Raw genomic sequence first — 10,062 nt, forward strand, 5'->3', positions numbered from 1 at the left:
GAGGAGGAGATAAGCTGTGACATCATCTATTGTCAGTAGTGATGTAATGATGGGTCAGTGTTATCTATATAGAGGTCATTGTACAGGGAGGGGGAGGAGATAAGCTGTGACGTCATCTATTGTCAGTAGTGATGTCATGATGGGTCAGTGTTATCTATATAGAGGTCATTGTACAGGGAGGGGGAGGAGATAAGCTGTGACATCATCTATTGTCAGTAGTGATGTAATGATGGGTCAGTGTTATCTATATAGAGGACATTGTACAGGGAGGAGGAGGAGATAAGCTGTGACATCATCTATTGTCAGTAGTGATGTAATGATGGGTCAGTGTTATCTATATAGAGGTCATTGTACAGGAGTGGGAGGAGATAAGCTGTGACATCATCTATTGTCAGTAGTGATGTAATGATGGGTCAGTGTTATCTATATAGAGGACATTGTACAGGGAGGGGGAGGGGATAAGCTGTGACATCATCTATTGTCAGTAGTGATGTAATGATGGGTCAGTGTTATCTATATAGAGGTCATTGTACAGGGAGGGGGAGGAGATAAGCTGTGACATCATCTATTGTCAGTAGTGATGTAATGATAGGTCAGTGTTATCTATATAGAGGTCATTGTACATTGAGGGAGGAGGAGATAAGCTGTGACATCATCTATTGTCAGTAGTGATGTAATGATGGGTCAGTGTTATCTATATAGAGGTCATTGTACAGGGAGGGGGAGGGGATAAGCTGTGACATCATCTATTGTCAGTAGTGATGTAATGATGGGTCAGTGTTATCTATATAGAGGTCATTGTACAGGGAGGGGGAGGAGATAAGCTGTGACATCATCTATTGTCAGTAGTGATGTAATGATGGGTCAGTGTTATCTGTATAGAGGTCATTGTACAGGGAGGGGGAGGAGATAAGCTGTGACATCATCTATTGTCAGTAGTGATGTAATGATGGGTCAGTGTTATCTATATAGAGGTTATTGTATACTATGACACTATGATTTCCCTGTACATTCCTGTTTTCTTTGCACCACAATAATTTCCTTTTTTCATCACAAAAACTTTGCCGTACCTCTCCGCGCTTTTATGGTTCGCAACTTTTAAATTACTTTGTATTTGTAATTCAGCGCCGTAGGCCGGATTCCAGACTTGTAGATCATCTCCAACATAAACACTCGGCTGACGTTGGATAGAGACTCGTGAATCGCTCGCTTCCATGTAGGACGGCCAATAAAACTTCTGTTGCTGTTGTTTTTTCGCCAGTTGTATATTACCTCGCGAGCCGCACGTCCTATCCACATCCTCCCGTCCTCTGTGGCTCCTGTTGCTTTCGCGCCTTGTGATAAATGTTTTGGAAGTAATTTATAGGGCGGTAAATGTGAAATGTGCACTGGAAATGACCTATAATGTCGCAGCGAAGTCATTTGTATATTGTTTAAAGGGATCTCAGATCAAAGCCCTCGCCGGGGTTTATGTATCGTAGACTAATCCCAGATGTTCTCTGCTTAGCCCCGGGCAGGGAAATGCAAAGTGCGATACATATTTATGAGCTATAAAAAGTAATCATGTGAAAATTAAGTCATTTTAATCACAAAAAAATTGCAATTAAAACTGAATGAGGGGAACGGCACAGCCAACTCCATGCGGTAGATGCTAAGCCTGGTACGATGTGAGGGCACGGGGTCTAGAGAAGAAGCGCTGTTCACACTGGCACCATGATGACCATGATGATTGATTGGTTGTAATCCTATTATTCATCTAAACCAGTTCTAGAAGTCTAGTTCCTGGTCCGTCATGCACCCATTCCCCAAACTTAGACCTATTCTAGTCTACAAGGGCAACTGGTGCCTGAAGATGACATGAAGTCTGGTGGACTACTTACAGAGGAACCATCCTATCACGTGTTGCCTGATAGTTGTGATACATCCTTCCTCACCATGTTCCTGGGCAGTTGCTACTATGAACTTGAGTCTTGTTCCTGGCCAAGCAGCCACCAAACCCTTTGTGCATTGTGCCTCATTACTCAGACCTATTCTGGTCACACAGCAGCTCTACAAGGGCAACTGGTGCCTGAAGATGACATGAAGTCTGGTGGACTACTTACAGAGGAACCGTCCTACCACTTGTTTCCTGATAGTTGTGATACATCCTTCCTCACCATGTTCCTGGGCAGTTGCTACTATGAACTTGAGTCTTGTTCCTGGCCAAGCACCCACCAAACCCTTTGGGCATTGTGCCTCCATACTCGGACCTATTCTGCTCACACAGCAGCTCTACAAAGGCAACTGGTGCCTGAAGATGACATGACGTCTTGTGGACTACTTATAGAGGAACCGTCCTACCACGTGTTGCCTGATAGTTGCGATACATCCTTCCTCACCATGTACCTCTGCTGTTGGTACCATGAGCTTGAGTCTTGTTCCTGGCCAAGCACCTGCCAAACCCTTTGGGTATTGTGCCTGGTACCTGTGTTGCTACTTCAGATTTGGATCTCACCCTAGTTTACAAATGTGCACCTGCCTAATTCTTTGGATACTCTGCCTGGTACCTGTAGTTCTGATTCTGCTCTTGACCTCAACCGAATAAGCCCATACCTAACCCTTTTGGGACCTGTAGTTCTACTTCAGATCTTAACCTCAATCAAGTTCCTGAATAAGCATCTTCCTGACCCTTTAGGTAATCTTCCTGGTACCTGCAGTGATGCTTCAGATCTTGGATTCAGCATAGTTTCCATAAATGCACCTGCCTAAATTTGGGCCTCATCCTGGTTTACAAATGTACACCTGCCTAACTCGTTGGATACTCTGCCTCACTGCCTGGTAACTGTAGGTCTTATTCTGCTCTTCACTTCAACCGACGTAGCTCATACCTAACCCTTCGGGTAGCTGTAGTTCTACTTCAGATCTAAATCTAGTTCCTAGCTAAAGCACCTTCCTGGTAATCCTTCAGGTCAGATCTTGACCTCAGCATAGTTTCCGAATATATACGCCAACCTTTGGATACTGTGGCTGCTACATGTAGTGTTACTTTTGATCTAGTTCATCTGGTTTGTAACTCAACTTTCGTTGACAAAGCACCTGCTTAACTTTGGGTATTTCACCTGCCTTACCTTTGGGGTATTCTGCCTGGTACCTGTAGTGCTACTGCTGATCTTGACATCGATCTAACTCCTGACCAAGAACCTGCTTACCATTCGGTTACTCTGCCCAGTACCTGTAGTGGCGTGGCAATTCTGATCTTAACTTAAGACTAGATCTAAAATATGTGTCTTTGAACCTTTGTACTGGCATGTCTGGTACCTGTAGTGCTACTACTGATCACAGGTTAGTTCCCATCTATGCACCAGCCTAGCCCATATATATACTATACCATCTACCTGTATGACTACGCCTGATCCTGAACTCAGCTTAGTTACAAATATCTACCTACCTAACCCTCTGGATGGTACATGAGATACCAGTATCATTACTTCTGATACAAGTCTCAGGTTAGCTCCCAACTATGCCCTTACCTAACCCGTTGAATGCTACACTTTGGGGCAAACTTACTTACCCGGTCCAGAGAGTTCACCGATAGATCATTGTCCGTGTATAATGCACTGTGCCGCGATTCTCTAAGGGTACATTCACACAGCGGTATGCCCGCCGTGCAGACATACCGCCGTGTGCTGGAGAGGAGAAGGTGACCCCTCCTCCCTCCATAGAGAATAGCGGTGCACGGCCGCACACACGCCAAAAGATAGAGCATGCTCTATCTTTTTGCGGTGTGCGGCCCGGATCGGTGCCACACATGTGTGGCACCGTATCTGCGCCGCGCCGCTATTGCCGTCTATGGGGACGTACATGCGGCCGCATGTACGTCCCCGCAGACGGCCATGTGAATGTGCCCTAAGATCGTGCGCCCGATATCCTGCATGTGTCGCTTCCCCGCTCAGGTCCACAGGAGTTCACCTCCTTCTTCCCGGTGCATGTAAGTGCATCATCTTGCGACACAATTTGAAAGTTATTTCACAAGTTCCCGAATTTTATAATCGTATTATGAGCAAAACCACTCGGATCAGGGATTAAACAAGATATGTTTCTGCATCAGTGTAGCTACAGCATTCTAAATACAATAAAATAAATGATAGGTTTCCTTTAAGCAGTGAATTATCTCTACATTAGGTGAGAGGATCTTAATGGACCTGGTCTAGAACCTTCCATGTAAATGCCAATATTAATCCCCTCGGAAATCCTAAATAAAAAAGTCCCAGCTGTACCGGATCACGCACTCTAAACTGTTTATACAATAGGTTATTAACATGTAGAGTTTATAATTGTTTGGTTAGTAAAGTTATTGTACATTAAAGGATTTTATGGCTGTAATTAAAAACTCTACAAATATTTTGGAATTCCCAGAAATAGAACTGAGGGAAAATGTGAAGGGTTAATTCCCAAGAATGTTTTTCTTTACATGATATCCTCGCCTAATCCGACCACTGTATGCTGACCCCATAGTAATATAAGCAGCTTCCTGCTATGAGGCTTTACTAGGTGAAAGTCCTTGGAGTCCATGCAGATCCATAATATGGAGCTTCCGGTAACTAATGTCCCACCATATGGTATAATCTCTTATAGATACTGTCAGGGTTTGTATCCAGTGAGATAAGTATACAGACATATGAGTATCAGGCAACAGGCACTGAATCGGGGTACAAGCTCTGAAACAGGGTGCAGAGTACAGGTTCTGGGTTCTGGATTAGATTGGGTTTCAGGGCTTCAAATCAGGTTAGAATACAGGCAGTTCCCGGGTTACGTACAAGATCGGTTCTGCAGATTTGTTCTTAAGTTGAATTTGTATGTAAGTCGGAACTGTATACTTTATAATTGTAATCCCAGTCAAAATTTTTTTGGTCTCTGTGACAATTGGATTTTAAAAATGTTGGGTTGTCATAAGAACCAGGATTATCAATAAATCTTAATTGTAGACACCTGTGATAACTGTTATAGCTGATTATTGTAGCCTAAAACTAAAGTACAGAAAATTACCAACATCCAGAGGTCCGTTTGTAACTAGGGATCGTCTGTAAGTCGGGTGTTCTTAAGTAGGGGACCGCCTGTACATGGTTCTGGATCAGGTCAGAATAAAGCGCTCCGTATCAGATCAAGATACAGGGGTCTAGATTCAAGTTAGGATACAGGGATACATCCGGATCAGGTCAGGATACAAGGATCTGTATCAGGTCAGGATACAAGGATCTGTATCAGGTCAGGATACAGGGTGCCGGATCAGGTCAGGATACAAGGTTCTGTATCAAGTCAGGATACAGGGCTCCGGATCAGGTCAGGATACAGGGTGCCGGATCAGGTCAGGATACAAGGTTCTGTATCAAGTCAGGATACAGGGCTCCGGATCAGGTCAGGATACAGGGTTTTAGATCTGGTCAGGATACAGGGCTCCGGATCAGGTCAGGATACAAGGTTCTGGATCAGGTCAGGATACAAGGTTCTGGATCAGGTCGGGATACAGTGCTCCGGATCAGGTCAGGATACAAGGCTCCGGATCAGGTCAGGATACAAGGCTCCGGATCAGGTCAGGATACAGGGCTCCGGATCAGGTCAGGATACAGGGCTCCGGATCAGGTCAGGATACAGGGCTCCGGATCAGGTCAGGATACAGGGCTCCGGATCAGGTCAGGATATAAGGTTCTGGATCAGGTCAGGATACAGGGCTCCGGATCAGGTCAGGATACAGGGCTCAGGCACAAACTTTGCACTGGGGCACATCGCCTTAACGTTACGCCACTGGATAAGACAATGTTCTCCTCTCTTTCCTTTCCTTCTCTCCTCCTCTCCGTGATGCTGCGGACGTTCACTCTTCACTTCTGAACCTTTTCAACTTTCAGGATAAATAAGTTATGTGACATTTTTTGGCAACAGGTGGGATGCGAGTTCCCCGGTATCTGTCACAGATGTTTGCAGGACTCCGCCATCTGTTTGAATCTCTCAGTAATGTATATTTAATGTCCGAAGGTCAAAAATTCATGGAGCGGATCTAAATACACAATGCAATACTTCACAAATGTCCTGTTTCTCCGCTGTATAGCAGATCAGATACTGTCAGAAAAGGTCCTTTTTTGGGAAATTTTTCAACTAGAAAAATATTAAGCTTCTTGCTTGTCACCAATTTTTTATGACATTTGCTCATGTAAATTTCTAATATTCTTTTCACCGGGTATCTTTCTATTTATTTTTTAGGAAATTTCGAGTTAAATGAGGGAGTATTTTGTTCGGTATCCTTATTAATGGGACATTGAGCCAGAGTGGTCACAAAAAGAGACTGGAATACCAGTCCTCACGGGCGGACTTACTCATGAAGCAATGCAAGCAATTGTCCACGCCCCCCAAAGAACAGATGATGTCCTCAAGGTTAATAATACAGTTTAAAGTTATGCGCCCCCTCCCCCCCTCTGTCATTGACCAGCAGGGTGAAGCAAAGAAGCAACATGGTAACAGCCTGGAAACAATATCAGTGGCAGTGGTAGTAATAGCTTCAGCACTGGACGAAGAGTTTTTATGTGGCTAGAATCAGCAACCTTTTTCGTAGAGGAGCCAGATGAGCTCTGTTGCATGGGCAGCTGAATTTGGTTTAAACTTCCAGATGCTAGAGATCATCCTCTGGACACTAAAAAGGGCATCCAACCTGATTCCTTACAGGTGGTGAGAGAGGCTTGAGAGCACATTGGGGCACATTTACTAAGGGTCCTCATCGCGTTTTTCCGCTGGGTTTCACTAATTTATCCGATTTGCTGGGAATTGCCCAGGGATTTTGGCGCACGCGATTGGATTTTGGCGCAAGGGGGCATGGCCGTCAGAAAAACCGACAGATTCGGAAAAGCTGAGCAATTTTAAAAAAAAATTGTGTCGCAAAAATAGCACTCACATACACCGAGGCGGAGAAGGTGAACTCCAGCGGACTTCAGCGCAGCAGCGACACCTAGTGGACATCGGGCGCACAACCTTAGTGAATCCTGGCAGAACCCGAATCAACATCGGAGAACGCACCGCGGGATCGCGAAAGGACCGGGTAAGTAAATCTGCCCCATTATCTCAGTACAGCTGGAAGCTAAGAGCATCTATCCAGACTAACTTACTACTAAAAACTAACTCAGAATCACAGACAGGGCTTGAGTTACATACCCTTTGTCTGTGGATATGTGGATTATGGGAGAACCAGCCAATGACAACTGTGAAATTGTGCAAATGAAACATCTACTGCAAACTTAATGCAAACAAAGTATATGAAGGTGTAATTACATGCCTGGTTGAGTATAGGTCAGTAAGTAGACACCTGAGTCGCAGGGACCAGTAGGATGGCCTGTCCCATTCGGGTCCACTTGCATGAATGCCGAGTTATTTAGTAATGGCCCAACTACAGAACATTACAGTAGCATGACGCAGAAGGAGTTAGTGCTTTGGCAGCTTTAACCAGTAGTTCTCTAGTGGGAAGAGCTTCATTCTACTTACACCACAGAGTTGCAGCTTGTCCGCATAATGAGCTGAGCCTGTACGGTCCCTACTACTGGCACCAGACTAATCACTTAAATGGGAACCTTTAAGATTCTTTCAGTTGAAGTGTCCTGTATCATAAGCATGCCTCCATAGAGAAAATATGTGGCCTGGATGCCAAGACACATTCACAATTACAGTTTAGGTATACCGTGGGTGTGGCCACAAAATTAAATCCACCTTTTCTTGCCCCGTTTCACCCGCCAATACCTGTAACTAAGCTTTGATGGACAGTGCACTACTCCCAAGGCTTCAAGTAGGGGGTAGCAGTTGTTTGGCCCCATTATGGAGAGCCATAAAAGTCCTGGAACAGCAGCATTCAACCAACTCACATGAGAGAGCATACAGAAGAGGTCACAGGGGCATCTCAGCTGGGCCTACCTTATGGACAGTCCCACGCTCTCACCAAAGAGACAATATACAATCTCATAACTTTCCCCAAGTCCCTCTGATCGGCCATTCCTGTTGACCACTGTTTAATGGTGAGAAGCTGGCACGTTCCAGGTGTCACGCCACCTCAACCATCATGGGGGACATTTTATATGCATTATTATATACATTTTTTGTAAACCCCGCCCCTCTGTCATGCCCGATACATCAGGAGGCTCCAAGTGCATAGTCATGGGGCAGGAACATCTCGAGCCACCCCACTCTGGCACCGGGCATGTCCCTTTCACACCCCTCCATAGAGGTGGCATAAAGTGGGAAATAGTCATAATTCCTTGCAGTTTGCAAGGAATTATGATTATTTCAAGACAAAACTGATATGCAAGCCCTGATAAATGCCCCCCATATGTTTATATTTAGATGTGACCCCCCTGCTGACGGTGGCCCTGTAGTTGGATGTGAGATGAAGAGATGGGTCTCTGGTTCCGATCCCATCCAATCAAACATTGACTGCCTATAACTTTTGCACCAGGGAGAATTTAAAGGTCCTCAAAACCTTCTGTAATGATTGAACCAGCTGTAACACTTGTACCGAGCGCCAGGTTCAGCAATGGAGACGCACCGAGTACCGGTATATGGAAGTCATGTCATGTAGTACGGAAACTTTTAATAGAAAACCCATTGAAGAGAGTCTCGCGGCCCCTGAACGGATGTGTTCCCCGACATGTGAAGCAGCTGCGCTGATGGAAATGGAACTATAATAGCAAATGGTTTTCATTACATGGAGAGATGTAGAAACAGAAAATATATTAAAGTATTTATTGCTGCAGTACATCAGCGGCACTTCAGGGCAACGCTCCTGGAAACGGCTCCATCATATATAATATTACAAGACAGTACAAGATAAAAGAAAACTTCTCTCACGTCGCTTATGGTCCGTCTATCTCTGTGTCTAAGATTAGAAGACATGGACATAAACAGCGCCACTCAGTTACATAGGTTGGATTTGGTATTGCGGGCATTCCCTTGAAAGGCATTGAACTGCAATACCAGAGGAAACCTTAGGACATGGGTGGCGCTGTGTCATTCCTGGTTCTATAAATTTAAAGGTGTTGTATAGATCACTGGTGGTCATAAACCTTGGTGCCAAGCCATAAGCGGTTTCTGTTCAAAATGCATCCTGTGCACACTGGGGAAGATTTACTTACCCGGTCCTGTCGCGATCCAGCGGCGCGTTCTGTGTGGAGGATTCGGGTCTTCCGGCGATTCATTAAGGTAATTCCCCCGATGTCCACCAGGTGTCGCTGCTGCGCTGAATGCACTGAAGTTCCCCGTCCTACCCTGAGTGCAGGTAAGCGCGTGTCAAGCGATACTTTTTTTTTTTTTAAATGTGGTGGTTTTTCCGAATCCCTCGGGTTTTCGTTCAGCCACACACCCCCGATTTCCGCCGCGTGCAACCAGGCGCCGATGCAACATAATCCGATCGCGTGCGCCAAAATCCCGGGCCAATTCAGGGAAAAACAGCGCAAATCTGAAATATTTGTGCAACCCGTCGGAAAACCGCGATTCAGGCCCTTAGTAAATGACCCCCATTATCTTGTCCCCTTTAGTAAGGACATATTCACAAGGTCGAGTTTCTTGAATCAGACACAGACCATTTGCACCCATTGAAGTGAATCCACGCAGAACTGTTCTCAACCATGAAAAACATGACCGAAGGGAGAATGAAGGGGATTAGAGCACGGCTGGCTGTATGTGATTGGATGAAGAGACATCAGCTCATCCCTCCCTCAGGAATTCTCTTCAGCAAGGGGAAGAAAGAGTCACGGTGAGAAGAAGGACATGAATATGACGATGACTGTAATCACATGAGGTCATTTGCATCGATGGTGAGTCAACTTTACCAATAGACTGGAATTTTTAGGCATGAGGGATCACAATATAGGGATAGTTGTACTACTGTATATGTTTGGTTAGTGTAGATTAGTTTAACTGACAGGTTTGTTGTAAGTATAAAATCATTTAACTAAATTTAAAAAAACTATATAATAGTATTAATAGTATAATTCCACCAAACAGTGACAACATCCCTACAATGCATAAATAATACTGCAATACTGTGGGGCTCAT

The sequence above is a fragment of the Engystomops pustulosus genome, chromosome 5 (assembly GCF_040894005.1).
Source record: "Engystomops pustulosus chromosome 5, aEngPut4.maternal, whole genome shotgun sequence".
Taxonomy (NCBI): Eukaryota; Metazoa; Chordata; class Amphibia; order Anura; family Leptodactylidae; genus Engystomops; species Engystomops pustulosus.